This window comes from Arachis ipaensis, chromosome B9 (genome assembly GCF_059453495.1).
Source record: "Arachis ipaensis isolate K30076 ecotype BB chromosome B9, ASM5945349v1, whole genome shotgun sequence".
Taxonomy (NCBI): Eukaryota; Viridiplantae; Streptophyta; class Magnoliopsida; order Fabales; family Fabaceae; genus Arachis; species Arachis ipaensis.
The window spans coordinates 89073142-89088996 of record NC_142444.1 but is presented as its reverse complement, the minus strand read 5'-3'; the positions used below and the strand labels follow the sequence as shown (position 1 = coordinate 89088996).

Genomic DNA, 15855 nt, shown 5'->3' with positions numbered 1-15855 from the left:
ATGACACTGAACTAAAGCTTAGAGAGAAAAATAATAGTCAAGGACAAAGGAATAATGAGAGGTCATAGCAGTGTGTTGCTTGATGCTTGAAGGAGACTTTCTAGGCCTAAAAGTCAATAAGAAGTGAGTGTTTACATATCCACATAAAACCCCATGAACTACCAATAATACTCTGCTAGCATGAACATCCTCTTCCATTTCATTCTTTCTTCTCAATAATTCTTTTCTTGCTTGGGGACAAGCAAGCTTTAAGTTTGGTGTTGTGATGACAAGTCATCTTAGCCTAGTTTCACTAGTCTTTTTCTTTTGTTTTCAATTGATTTTATGCACTTTCTTGAGCCATAAGTAAGTGGTATGCGAAATTGCTACTCAGGTTGTGAATTATTGTTCAAAATTGATTCCCCGGCAATGGCACCAAAAACGGATGCACAGGACCATGGTCTAAACATATCTTCACAACTTCGCATAACTAACCAGCAAGTGCACTGGGTCGTCCAAGTAATACCTTACGTGAGTAAGGGTCGAATCCCACGGAGATTGTCGGTATGAAGCAAGCTATGGTCACCTTGTAAATCTCAGTCAGGCGGATATCAAATGGTTATGGAGTTTTCGAAAATAATATAATAAAATAGGGATAGAAATACTTATGTAATTCATTGGTGAGAATTTCAGATAAGCGAATGGAGATGCTTTCGTTCCTCTGAACCTCTGCTTTCCTGCTATCTTCATCCAATCAGTCTTACTCCTTTCCATGGCTGGCTTTATGTGATACATCACCACTGTCAATGGCTACTTTCGGTCATCTCTCGGGAAAATGATCCAATGCCCTGTCACGGCACGGCTAATCGTCTGGAGGCATCACCCTTGTCAATGGCTTCATCTTATCCTCTCAGTGAAAATGGTCAACGCACCCTGTCACGGCACGGCTATTCATCTGTCGGTTCTCGATCATGCTGGAATAGGATTTACTATCCTTTTGCGTCTGTCACTAATGCCCTGCAATCGCGAGTTTGGAGCTCGTCACAGTCATTCAATCATTGAATCCTACTCGGAATACCACAGACAAGGTTTAGACCTTCCGGATTCTCTTGAATGCCGCCATCATTCTAGCTTACACCACGAAGATTCCGATTAAGAGATCTAAGAGATACTCATTCAATCTGATGTAGAACGGAAGTAGTTGTCAGGCACGCGTTCATAAGGAATGATGATGATTGTCACATTCATCACATTCAGGTTGAAGTGCGAATGAATATCTTAGAAGCGAAACAAGATGAATTGAATAGAAAACAGTAGTACTTTGCATTAATCTTTGAGGAACAGCAGAGCTCCACACCTTAATCTATGGAGTGTAGAAACTCTACCGTTGAAAATACATAAGTGAAAGGTCCAGGCATGGCCGAATGGCCAGCCCCTCTGATCTAAGAACCAGACGTCCAAAGATGATCAAAGGATCAAAAGGTGATCAAAAGATACCTAATACAATAGTAAAAGGTCCTATTTATAATAAACTAGCTACTAGGGTTTACAAAAGTAAGTAATTGATGCATAAATCCACTTTCGGGGCCCACTTGGTGTGTGCTTGGGCTGAGCTTTGAGTGTTGCACGTGTAGAGGTCCTTCTTGGAGTTGAACGCCAGCTTTTGTGCCAGTTTGGGCGTTCAACTCTGGTTTTGGCTCCTTTTCTGGCGCTGGACGCCAGATTTGGGTAGAAAGCTGGCGTTGAACGCCAGTTTACGTCATCTATTCTTGGCCAAAGTATAGACTATTATATATTGCTGGAAAGCCCTAGATGTCTACTTTCCAACGCAATTAAAAGCGCGGCATTTCGGGTTCTGTAGCTCCAGAAAATCCACTTTGAGTGCAGGGAGGTCAGAATCCAACAGCATCAGCAGTCCTTCTTCAACCTCTGAATCTGATTTCTGCTCAAGTCCCTCAATTTCAGCCAGAAAATACCTGAAATCACAGAAAAACACACAAACTCATAGTAAAGTCCAGAAATGTGAATTTAACATAAAAACTAATGAAAAAATCCCTAAAAGTAACTAGATCCTACTAAAAACATACTAAAAACAATGTCAAAAAGCGTATAAATTATCCGCTCATCACAACACCAAACTTAAATTGTTGCTTGTCCCCAAGCAACTGAAAATCAAATAGGATAAAAAGAAGAGAATATACTATAAATTCTAAACTATCAATGAAACATAGCTTCAATCATATGAGCGGGACTTATAGCTTTTTGCCTCTTGAATAGTTTTGGCATCTCACTTTATCCATTGAAGTTAGAATGATTGGCATCTATAGGAACTCAGAGTTCAGATAGTGTTATTGACTCTCCTAGTTCAGTATGATGATTCTTGAACACAGCTATTTTATGAGTCTTGGCCGTGGCCCTAAGCACTTTGTTTTCCAGTATTACCACTGGATACATAAATGCCACAGACACATAATTGGGTGAACCTTTTCAGATTGTGACTTAGCTTTGCTAAAGTCCCCAATTAGAGGTGTCCAGGGTTCTTAAGCACACTCTTCTTTTGCTTTGGACCTTGACTTTAACCGCTCAGTCTCAAGTTTTCACTTGACACCTACACGCCACAAGCACATGGTTAGGGACAGCTTGGTTTAGCCGCTTAGACCAGGATTTTATTCCTTTAGGCCCTCCTATCCACTGATGCTCAAAGCCTTGGGATCCTTTTTGTTGCCCTTGCCTTTTGGTTTTAAGGGTTATTGGCTTTTTGCTCTTGCCTCTTGGTTTTAAGAGCTTTTGGCTTTTTTTCTTGCTTTTTCTTTCTATTTTTTTTCGCCTATTTTTTTTTTCTGCAAGCTTTGTTCTTTGCTGCTTTTTCTTGCTTCAAGAATCATTTTTATGATTTTTCAGATTATCAAATAACATGTCTCCTAGTCATCATTCTTTCAAGAGCCAACATATTTAACATTCTTAAACAACAACTTCAAAAGACATATGCACTGTTCAAGCATACATTCAGAAAACAAGAAGCATTGTCACCACATCAACATAATTAAGCTAAGTTCAAGGATAAATTTGAAACTCATGTACTTCTTGTTCTTTTAAATTAAAACAGTTTTTATTTAAGAGAGGTGATGGATTCATTGGACATTCATAACTTTAAGACAAAGTTACTAACTACTAATGATCATGTAATGAAGACACAAACATAGATAAGCACATAACATAGAAAACGAAAAATAGAGAAAGCAAGAACAAGGAATGAATCCACCTTAGTGATGGTGGCGTTTCCTTCTTGAGGAACCAATGATGTCCTTGAGCTCTTCTATGTCTCTTCCTTGTCTTTGTTGCTCCTCCCTTATTGCTTTTTGATCTTCTCTTATTTCATGGAGCATGATGGAGTGCTCTTGATGTTCCACCCTTAGTTGTCCCATATTGGAACTCAATTCTCCTAGGGAGGTGTTGATTTGCTCCCAATAATTTTGTGGAGGAAAGTGCATTTGAGGCAGCTCCGGGATCTCATGGTAATGAGCTTCTTGCGCCTCTTGAGCTCCATGAACGGGCTCTCTTGCTTGCTCCATCTTCTTCTTAGTGATGGGCTTGTCCTCTTTAATGAGGATATCTCCCTCTATGTCAATCCCAGCCAAATTGCATAGGTGGCAAATGAGGTGAGGAAAGGCTAACCTTGCCATAGTGGAGGACTTGTCAGCCACCTTGTAGAGCTCTTGAGGTATAATCTCATGAACTTCCACCTCTTCTACAATCATGATGCTATGGATCATGATGGCCCGGTCTATAGTAACTTCAGACCGGTTGCTAGTGGGAATGATTGAGCATTGAATGAACTCCAACCATCCTCTAGCTATAGGCTTGAGGTCCAATCTTCTTAGTTGAACTGGCTTGCCTTTGGAGTCAATCTTCCATTGAGCTCCTTCCACGCATATGTCCATAAGGACTTGGTCCAACCTTTGATTAAAGTTGACCCTTCTAGTGTAAGGGCGTTCATCTCTTTGCATCATGGGCAAGTTAAACGCCAACCTCACATTCTCCGGACTAAAATCTAAGTATTTCCCCCGAACCATTGTAACATAGTTCTTTGGATCCGGGTTCTTACTTTGATCATGGTTCTTGGTGATCCATGCATTGGCATAGAACTCTTGAACCATTAGGATGCCGACTTATTGGATGGGATTTGTTAGAACTTCCCAACCTCTTCTTTGAATTTCATGTCGGATCTCTGGATACTCATTTCTTTTGAGTTTGAAAGGGACCTCAGGGATCACCTTCTTCTTGGCCACAACATCATAGAAGTGGTCTTGATGGGCTTTGGAGATGAACCTTTCCATCTCCCATGACTCGGATGTGGAAGCTCTTGTCTTCCCTTTCCCCTTTCTAGAGGATTCTCCGGTCTTAGGTGCCATCAATGGTAATGGAAAAACAAAAAGCTTATGCTTTTACCACACCAAACTTAGAATTTTGCTCGCCCTCGAGCAATAAAAGAAAGAATAGATGAAGAAGAAGAAGAAATGGAGGAGAGGGAGAGTGGGAAGTATTTCGGCCAAGAAGGGTGTAGAGGGGTGTGTTGTGTGAATTTGATGAAGAATGGAGGGCTTTATATAGGGAAGGGAGGGGGGAAAGGTTTCGGCCATATGGGTGGGTTTGGGTGGGAAATTGGTTTTGAATTTTAAAGGTAGGTGGAGTTTATGAGGTAGGTTTATGGGGAAGAGTGGATGGATGTGAGTGGTGAAGAGGTGATGGGGAAGAGAGATTGAGGTAATTGGTGAAGAGTTTTGGGGAAGAGTGTTTATGGGATTGTGTGAAAGAGGGGTGAGAAGAAGTGAGTGGAGGTAGGTGGGGATCCTGTGGGGTTCACAGATCCTGAGATGATCCTGTGGGGTCCACAGATCCTGAGGTGTTTAAGGATTTACAACCTTGCACCACATTAGGAATGTAAAATGCCCTTGCACACAACTCTGGGCGTTCAGTGCCAGGTTGGTGCCCATTTTGGGCGTTCAACGCCCATTTACTAGCCATTTCTGGCGTTGAACGCCAAAACCATGCTTGTTCTGGGCGTTCAGCGCCAGGATGCTGCCCATTTTGGGCGTTCAGCGCCAGAACCATGCTCTGTTCTGGCGTTGAACGCCAGGCAGATGCTCTTCCAGGGTGTGATTTTTCTTCTGCTGTTTTTGATTCCGTTTTCAATTTTTATATTTATTTTGTGACTCCTCATGATCATGAACCTAATAAAACATGAAAAACAAAAATAAAATTAGATAAATAAACATTGGGTTGCCTCCCAACAAGCACTTCTTTAATGTCAATAGCTTGATAGTGGGCTCTCATGGAGCCTCACAGATGTTCAGAGCATTGTTGAAACTCTCCAACACCAAACTTAGAGTTTGGATATGGGCGTTCAACACCAAACTTAGAGTTTGGTTGTGGCCTTCCAACACCAAACTTAGAGTTTGACTGTGGGGGCTTGGGTTGACTCTGCTCTGAGAGAAGCTTTTTATGCTTCCTCTCCATGGTTGCAGAGGGAGATCCTTGAGTTTTAAACACAAGGGAGTCCTCATTCCATTGAAGGACTAGTTCACCTCTGTCAACATCAATCACAGCTCTTGCTGTGGCCAGGAAAGGTCTTCCTACGATGATGGATTCATCCTCTTCCTTTCCAGTATCCAGGACTATGAAATCAGCAGGGATGTAAAGGCCTTCAACCTTTACTAACACGTCCTCTACTTGTCCATATGCCTGTTTTCTTGAATTGTCTGCCATCTCTAATGAGATTTTAGCAGCTTGCATCCCATAGATTCCCAGTTTCTCTATTACAGAGAGGGGCATGAGGTTTATTCCTGAGCCAAGGTCACACAGAGCCTTAAAGATCATGGTGCCTATGGTACAAGGTATTATGAACTTTCCAGGATCCTGTCTCTTCTGAGGCAATGTCAGTTGATCCAGATCACTTAGTTCATTGATGAACAAGGGAGGTTCAACTTCCCAAGTATCAATGCCAAATAATTTGGCATTCAGCTTCATGATTGCACCAAGAAACTTGGCAGTTTACTCTTCAGTAACATCCTCATTCTCTTTAGAAGAAGAATACTCATCAGAGATTATGAAGGGCATAAGGAGGTTCAATGGAATCTCTATGGTCTCTAGATGAGCCTCAGAGTCCTTTGGTTCCTCAGAGGGAAGCTCCTTATTGATCACTGGACATCCCAGGTGGTCTTCCTCACTGGGATTCATGTCCTCCTCTCCCTCTTTGGGTTTGGCCATGGTACTTATGTTAATTGCCTTGCACTCTCCTTTTGGGTTCTCTTCTGTATTGCTTGGGAGAGTATTAGGAGGGATTTCAGTGATCCTCTTACTCAGCTGGCCCACTTGTGCTTCCAAATTTCTAATGGAAGACCTTGTTTCATTCATGAAACTCACAGTGGCCTTGGACAAATCAGAGACTAAGTTTGCCAAATTAGAAGTATTTTGTTCAGAGTTCTCTGTCTGTTGCTGAGTGGATGATGGAAAAGGTTTATTATTGTTAAACCTGTTTCTTCCACCATTATTAAAGCCTTGTTGAGGCTTTTGATCCTTCCATGAGAAATTTGGATGATTTCTCCATGATGAGTTATAGGTGTTTCCATAAGGTTCACCTAAGTAATTCACCTCTGCTATTGCAGGGTTCTCAGGATCATAAGCTTCTTCTTCAGAAGATGCCTCTTGAGTACTGTTGGATGCAGCTTGCATTCCATTCAGACTCTGGGAAATCATATTGACTTGCTGAGTCAATATTTTATTCTGAGCCAATATGGCATTCATAGTATCAATTTCAAGAACTCCCTTCTTCATAGGCGTCCCATTACTCACAGGATTCCTCTCAGAAGTGTACATGAACTGGTTATTGGCAACCATGTCAATGAGTTCTTGAGCTTCTGCAGGCGTTTTCTTTAGGTGAATGGATCCACCTGCAGAAGTATCCAATGACATCTTTGATAACTCAGATAAACCATCATAGAATATATCCAGGATGGTCCATTCTGAAAGCATGTCAGAAGGACACTTTTTGGTCAGTCCTTTGTATCTCTCCCAAGCTTCATAGAGGGATTCACCTTCTTTCTGTCTGAAGGTTTGAACATCCACTCTAAGCTTGCTCAGCTTTTGAGGAGGAAAGAACTTGGCTAAGAAAGCCTTGACCAGCTTATCCCAAGAGTTCAAGCTATCTTTAGGTTGAGAGTCTAACCATATTCTAGCTCTGTCTCTTACAGCAAAAGGGAAAAGTATGAGCCTGTAGACTTCAGGATCAACTCCATTAGTCTTAATAGTATCACATATCTACAAGAATTCAGTTAAGAACTGAAAAGGATCTTCAGCTGGAAGTCCATGAAACTTGCAGTTCTGCTGCATCAGAGAAACTAATTGAGGTTTCAGCTCAAAGTTGTTTGCTCCAATGGCAGGAATGGAGATGCTTCTTCCATGTAAATTGGAATTAGGTGCAGTAAAGTCACCAAGCATCCTCCTTGCATTATTATTATTTTCGGCTGCCATCTCCTCTTCTTGTTCAAAAATTTCTGAAAGGTTATCTCTGGATTGTTGTAATTTAGCTTCTCTTGATTTCCTCTTCAGAGTCCTTTCAGGTTTTGGATCTGCTTCAACAAGAATGTTCTTGTCCTTGCTCCCGCTCATATGAAAAAGAGAGAACAGAAAAATAATAATAATAATAATAGGGGTCCTTTTTACCACAGTATAGAGGTCCTAGTGTGAGTAGAAGAAAAGAAGAAGAAGAAATTCGAACACAGATGGAAGAGGGGGTGATGACAAGTCATCTTAGCCTAGTTTCACTAGTCTTTTTCCTTTGTTTTCATTTAGTTTTATGCACTTTCTTAAGCCATAAGTAAGTCAATTGGGTTGAATTTCATGTTTCCTTTGATTCAATCAACCATGGATAAATTGATGCATTTTCATGAGTTTTTGTGCCATAATTGCTCAGATGACAAAAAGAAGAATAAATCTCATGATTATGGCATAGCTTTGATACAATTGTTGATTAATGATAGGTGGAATAAAGCTTGGAGGAAGGTTGCAAGAATGGGCTTGAAAAAGAGGGATTCACGTTTGAGCTAACGTTTGCCTCAAACGTTAACTCAAACGTGAGAAGTAGATGAAGAACACCCTGGAGAAGAGCCAACGTTTGCGCCAACGTTTGCCTCAAACGTGAGGTCAAATGTTGGCGCCAAAAGGAATGAAAAAGAGCACTCCTGGGCACGGCAACGTTTGAGCCAACGTTTGCCTCAAACGTGAGGTCAAACGTTGGCACCAAACAGCATGAAGGGGCATACTTCCAACAAGAATAACTTGAGTTGTAGATGTCCAATTGAGGTGATTCCAAGTGGGTTAGAAAGCTGACATTCAGAGCTTTCCAACCATATATAATAGTCTATATTGGGCATAAAATTGGTAACGCGACAAGAGGACAAAGTTGCCCCCAAGAAGCATACAAAAAGGGAGCCTGGGAAGAACCACGTTTGAGCTCACGTTTGACCTCAAACGTTGGCTCAAACGTGGATGACAGCAACTTGGCCGAGCTGCATAATGCCACACACAAAGACGTTTGAGTCAACGTTTGCCTCAAACATTGACTCAAACGTGAATGGTTCATGGCCCGGTTCACAAATGGATTTCTTCCCAACACCAAGAGCAATCATCAGAGGCTATTATCAACCCAATTCCATCAAGACTAAAGGCCTAATTCAAGGCTTAATGATCATTTGAAGAAAGTGTATAAATAGCTTACGATTTGAAGTCTTAGGTAGGCTTTTCCTTTTTAGTTTTTACTGAGTGATTTTGGGGAGAGCTTTTCCTTTTAGAGTTTTCTTTAAACATTTTCATAGTAGAGAGCTTTTGGGTTTTGAGCATTTTGAGATTCTGAGTCTTGGGTGTTGAAGAATTGAGAAAATTCTGTCTCAATCTCACTTTGAGATCTCTTTCTGTTTTGATTTATTGCATCATTGAGAATTTGCTGTTTCACCTCTTTTCTTCTACTGCTGGATCTTTACTTTCTTGCAATTGAATTCTCACTTTGGATCTAGGAAGGCATTGAGATCTAGACTTGGTAATCTAGTCTCTTGAGTCCTGAGATCTACATCTTTCAATTTCAATTTCCTTGTTTCGTTGCTACATCAAGCTTATTTTCATTGTCATTTGAGATCCGGTTTAATTGAATTCATCTTTTACATTTCTGTTTGTTAAATTTTACCTTTCCTTGTTTAATTTCTGCAAATCCATTTCCCAATTCCCTTTATAATTCAAGTAATTTACATTTCTTGCACTTTAAGATTCTGCAATTTACATTTCTTGCATTCTAAGTTTCTGCCATTTAATTTCTTGTTCTTTAAGATTCAGCACTTTTATTTTCTGTTCTCTTTAATTTCCTGCAATCTACCCCTCTCCCTTTACATTCTATACAATTTAATTCCTGTCAACAAAATTTCACACAATCAACACTTGTTTGCTTGACTAATTCAACCACTAAACTAAAGTTGCTCAATCCTTCAATCCCTGTGGGATCGACCTCACTCCCGTGAGTTTTATTACTTGATGCGACCCGGTACACTTGCCGGTGAGTTTTATGTCGGATCATTTTCCGCACATCAGGGGGTTCGAATTTGGGTGGGATGAAGTGTTAGTAGATGAATAAATAAATAGAAGGAGATGAGAGAGAAGGAATTTTCGAAAATAATTTTTGAAAAAGAGTTAGTGATTTTTGAAAATAGTTTTTGAAAAATGTTAGTAATTTTCGAAAATTAAGATTTAAAAATTAAAATAATTAATAAATTAAAAAGAAATTTTGAAAAAGGGGGAAGATATTTTCGAAAATGAGAGAGAGAGTTAGTTAGGTGGTTTTGAAAAAGATAAGAAACAAACAAAAAATTAGTTAGTTAGTTGAAACAAATTTTTGAAAAGATAAGAAGTTAGGAAGTTAGAAAAGATATTTTGAAATCAAATTTTTGAAAAAGATATGATGAGAAGATATTTTTGAAAAGACATGATTGAAATTAGTTTTGAAAAAGATTTGATTTTTAGAATCACAATTAATGACTTGATTCACAAGAAATCACAAGATATGATTCTAGAACTTAAAGTTTGAATCTTTCTTAACAAGTAAGTAACAAACTTGAAATTTTTGAATCAAAACATTAATTGTTATTGTTATTTTCGAAATATTGATATAAAAATAAGAAAAAGATTTTTGAAAAAGATTTGACTTTTGAAAAGGATTTTGAAAAAGATAAGATTTTCAAATTGAAAATTTGATTTGACTCATGAGAAACAATTTGATTTTAAAAATTTTTGAAAAAGTCAACTCAAATTTTCGAATTTGATGAGAGAAAAAGGGAAAGATATATTTTTTTGATTTTTGAATTTTTTTTATGAGAGAGAAAAACAAGAAAAATGATGCAATGCATGAGAATTTTAGATCAAAACATGTGATGCATGCAATAATGCTATGAATGTCAAGATGAACACCAAGAACACCATGAAGATCATGATGAACATCAAGAACACATTTTTGAAAAATTTTTAATGCAAGGAAAACATGCAAGACACCAAACTTAGAATTCTTTAATGCTTAGACACTAAGAATTCAAGAATGCATATGAAAAACAAGAAAAGACACAAAACATGCAATTGCAAAGATCAAACAAGAAGACTTACCAAGAACAACTTGAAGATCATGAAGAACACCATGAATGCATGAAATTTTCGAAAAATGCAAGATGCACATGCAAATGACACCAAACTTATGACATGACTCATAACTCAAACAAGAAACACAAAAATTATTTTTGATTTTTATGATTTTCTAATTTTTTTGGATTTTTTTCGAAAATTATATGAAAAAGAAAAAATAAGGATTCCAAAATTTTTAATATGAATTCCAGGAATATTGCATTCTTAGTCTAAAGCTTCAGTCCAGGAATTACACATGGCTCACTAGCCAGCCAAGCTTTCAATGAAAGCTCCGGTCCAAAACACTAGACATGGCCAATGGCCAGCCAAGCTTCAGAAAGATATCAGAATATACTGCTCATTACTTATCAAATATGTAACATGCCTCTATGCTGATGGTTTGGAAGCCTCAGTCCAAATGAATTTAGACATGGCTTTACAGCCAGCCAGGCTTCACATGCTTCATGAAACACTAGAATTCATTCTTAAAAATTTTGAAGCCATAGAATAATTTATTTTTTTGAAAACATTATTTTTTTTTTCTTTTTTTTTTCGAAAACAGATGAGAAATTTTTGAAATATTTTTGAAAAAATTTTTGAAAAGAAAACAAAAAGAAAATTACCTAATCTGAGCAACAGGATGAACCGTCAGTTGTCCATACTCGAACAATCCCCGGCAACGGCGCCAAAAACTTGGTATGCGAAATTGCTACTCAGGTTGTGAATTGTTTTTCGAAATTGATTCCCCGGCAATGGCACCAAAAACGGATGCACAGGACCATGGTCTAAACATATCTTCACAACTTCGCATAACTAACCAGCAAGTGCACTGGGTCGTCCAAGTAATACCTTACGTGAGTAAGGGTCGAATCCCACGGAGATTGTCGGTATGAAGCAAGCTATGGTCACCTTGTAAATCTCAGTCAGGCGGATATCAAATGGTTATGGAGTTTTCGAAAATAATATAATAAAATAGGGATAGAAATACTTATGTAATTCATTGGTGAGAATTTCAAATAAGCGAATGGAGATGCTTTCGTTCCTCTGAACCTCTGCTTTCCTGCTATCTTCATCCAATCAGTCTTACTCCTTTCCATGGCTGGCTTTATGTGATACATCACCACTGTCAATGGCAACTTTCGGTCATCTCTCGGGAAAATGATCCAATGCCCTGTCACGGCACGACTAATCGTCTGGAGGCATCACCCTTGTCAATGGCTTCATCTTATCCTCTCAGTGAAAATGGTCAACGCACCCTGTCACGGCACGGCTATTCATCTGTCGGTTCTCGATCATGCTGGAATAGGATTTACTATCCTTTTGCGTCTGTCACTAACGCCCTGCAATCGCGAGTTTGGAGCTCGTCACAGTCATTCAATCATTGAATCCTACTCGGAATACCACAGACAAGGTTTAGACCTTCCGAATTCTCTTGAATGTCGCCATCATTCTAGCTTACACCACGAAGATTCCGATTAAGAGATCTAAGAGATACTCATTCAATCTGATGTAGAACGGAAGTGGTTATCAGGCACGCGTTCATAAGGAATGATGATGATTGTCACGTTCATCACATTCAGGTTGAAGTGCGAATGAATATCTTAGAAGCGAAACAAGATGAATTGAATAGAAAATAGTAGTACTTTGCATTAATCTTTGAGGAACAGCAGAGCTCCACACCTTAATCTATGGAGTGTAGAAACTCTACCATTGAAAATACATAAGTGAAAGGTCCAGGCATGGCAGAATGGCCAGCCCCTCTGATCTAAGAACCAGGCATCCAAAGATGATCAAAGGATCAAAAGGTGATCAAAAGATACCTAATACAATAGTAAAAGGTCCTATTTATAATAAACTAGCTACTAGGGTTTACAAAAGTAAGTAATTGATGCATAAATCCACTTCCAGGGCCCACTTGGTGTGTGCTTGGGCTGAGCTTTGAGTGTTGCACGTGTAGAGGTCCTTCTTGGAGTTGAACGCCAGCTTTTGTGCCAGTTTGGGCGTTCAACTCTGGTTTTGGCTCCTTTTCTGGCGCTGGACGCCAGATTTGGGTAGAAAGCTGGCGTTGAACGCCAGTTTACGTCGTCTATTCTTGGCCAAAGTATGGACTATTATATATTGCTGGAAAGCCCTGGATGTCTACTTTCCAACGCAATTGGAAGAGCGCCATTTCAAGTTCTGTAGCTCCAGAAAATCCACTTTGAGTGCAGGGAGGTCAGAATCCAACAGCATCAGCAGTCCTTCTTCAACCTCTGAATCTGATTTCTGCTCAAGTCCCTCAATTTCAGCCAGAAAATACCTGAAATCATAGAAAAACACACAAACTCATAGTAAAGTCCAGAAATGTGAATTTAACATAAAAACTAATGAAAACATCCCTAAAAGTAACTAGATCCTACTAAAAATATACTAAAAACAATGTCAAAAAGCGTATAAATTATCCGCTCATCAGTAAGCCAATTGAGTAGAATTTCATGTTTCCTTTGATTCAATCAACCATGGAAGAATTAATGCAATTTCATGAGATTTTGTGCTATAATTGTCATATACTATGAAAGAATAACAATCTCATGATTTTGAGCATAGCTTTGATATGTTTGGTTGATTGATGATAGGGGAAAAGAGCTTTGAAGAAGGTTGAAGAAAGAAGGAATGGCTAGGAGCAAGAGAGAACAAAAAGCTTGAGGCAAAGTTTGCCTCAAACTTTAGCTCAAACTTTTGGAAAAGTTGAAATCTCCCTGGAAGAAGCAAAAGCTTGTGCCAACGTTTGCCTCAAGCTTTTTGGCAAACGTTGGCACCACACACCAACACCCTGGAGGAGAAAAGCTTGTGCCAACGTTTGCCTCAAACTTTTTGGCAAACGTTGGCACCACACACCAACACCCTGGAGGAGAAAAGCTTGCGCCAACATTTGCCTCAAGCTTTTTGGCAAACGTTGGCGCCACCATCAACACACCCAGGAGAGCAAAAGTTTGCGCCAACGTTTGCCTTAAACTTTTTGGCAAACGTTGGCGCCACAAGGCATACAAGAAGGCTCAATGTTTGGCTCAAAGTTTGACCTCAAACTTTAGCCCAAACGTTGGTAGCAGCAAAAGGGGGCAGCTGATATGAAAAGCTTTAGCCAAAGTTTGCCTCAAACTTTGACTCAAGCTTTTATGATTCATGGCCCGGTTCACAATGGGTTTCTCTCCAACTCCAAGAGCAATCAACAGAGGCTTTTATCAACCCAATTCCATCAAGAGCAAAGGCCCAATTCAAGGCTTGTAGACCATTTGAAGAAAGTGTATAAATAGCTTAGGATTTAAGTTTTCAGAGAGCTTTCCTTTTCGTTTTGCTGAGAGTTTTGGAAAGCTTTTGGTTAGGAGTTATTTGGAGATTCTGAGTCTTGGGGAAGGAGAATTGAATTCTCTTCCTCTTAGTTTTCTTGCTTTCAATTTCATTTACAATTTGTCTTGGATCTTGGGTTGGAGAATTGAAGGAATTCTGTTTCAATCTCATCCTGAGATCTCTCTGTTTTATTTACTGCATAATTGAATTTCAATTTCTGTTTATTGCCTTTTCTTCTACTCATTCTACAATTTACTTTTCTTTATTTCTTGCAATTGAATTCTACATTTGGATCTAGGAAGGTATTGAGATCTAGACTCGGTTATCTAGTCTCTTGGGTCCTGAGATCTGGAGTTTTCATTTTAAATTCTCTGTTTAATGTTTTTCAAGTTCATTTACATTTTCGTTCTAGATCCGGTTCAATTCAATTCTTCTTCTACTTTTCAGTTTAGTGCAATTTACTCTTCCTTGTTTAAATTTTGCAAACCCACTTCCCAATCCCCTTTATAATTCAAGTAATGTACATTTCTTGCACTTTAAGATTCAGCCATTTACATTTCTTGCAATCTAAGTTTCTGCAATTTACATTACTTGTTCTTTAAGATTCAGCTCATTTACTTTCTTTGCTCTTTGATTTTCTGCAATCTACCCCTCTCCCTTTACATTTTAAGCAATTTAGTTTCTGCAATCACAAATCACCCAACCAATACTTGATTCACTTGACTAAATCAACCACTAAACTAAAATTGCTCAATCCTTCAATCCCTGTGGGATCGACCTCACTCACGTGAGTTATTATTACTTGATGCGACCCGGTGTACTTGCCGGTTAGATTGTGTGTTTGGAATTCATTTTCCGAAAATACTCATCAATGGTGTTCATCCTGACACCTATAGATTGCTTTTGTTTCCCTTTTCTCTTAGGGATAAAGCATCTAAGTGGCTCGAGTCATTTCCTAAGGAAAGCCTTACCACCTGGAAGGATGTTGTCAACAAGTTTCTAACAAAGTTTTACCTTCCATAGAGGATAATTAAGTTGAGAAAGAAGGTGCAAACCTTCAGGCAGCTGGATGGAGAAACTTTGTATGAAGCCTAGGAGAGATACAACGAGTTAACAAGAAAATATCCACCTGACATATTCAATGAATGGGTGCAGCTACACATTTTTTATGAAGATCTTTCTAGGGAAGCAAAGAAGGCCCTAGACCACTCTTTAGGAGGCTCTCTCAATACCAAAAAGACCATAGAAGAGGCCATTGATATCATTGAAACAGTGGCTAATAATGAGTACTTCTATGCCTCAGATAGGAGCACCAACAGAGGGGTGATGGAGCTGAGTCACATGGATGCATTGCTATCTCAAAACAAGTTGATTACCAAGTAATTGGCAGATCTCACCAAGCAGATAGAGAGGAACCAAGTTACAGCAGTCCAAGCTCAACCACCAGCTCAAGAAGGAGTGAATGAAGAGGAAGGAGGTGATTGGGAACAAGCCAATTATGTTGGAAACTCATCAAGACAACCATATGATCCACACTCCAAAACTTATAATCCTGGTTGAAAGAACCACCCAAACTTTGGGTGGGGAAACCAGCTAAACCAGAACCAAGATCCTAGGCCCCAAAACTCCAACCATTACAACAACTCCACTTACCAACACTCCAACCAAAGATCATACCAACCCCCACACAACAACTCTTTCCACCCTCCATACCAAGCCCAAAATAGCCATCCTCAGCCTCCAAACCCCAACCTACCATCACCATCTAAGGATAGAATCTCCTGGATTGAAGCCTTGCTTGAAAATCTTTGCAAGGAGTTTCAAGACAATAAAGCA

General features: G+C 39.3%; 1 non-coding gene and 1 pseudogene across 1 annotated transcript; both read left to right on the top strand.

Moving 5' to 3' along the window:
- The window catches only part of LOC148545389 (uncharacterized), a 57010-nt pseudogene extending 41608 nt beyond the window's left edge, over nt 1-15402 (top strand).
- Nucleotides 7006-7113, top strand: LOC148545390 (small nucleolar RNA R71). Its single transcript, XR_015901996.1, has one exon. It is a non-coding gene; the product is annotated as a small nucleolar RNA R71 (small nucleolar RNA).
- Nucleotides 15403-15855: the final 453 nt, after the last annotated feature.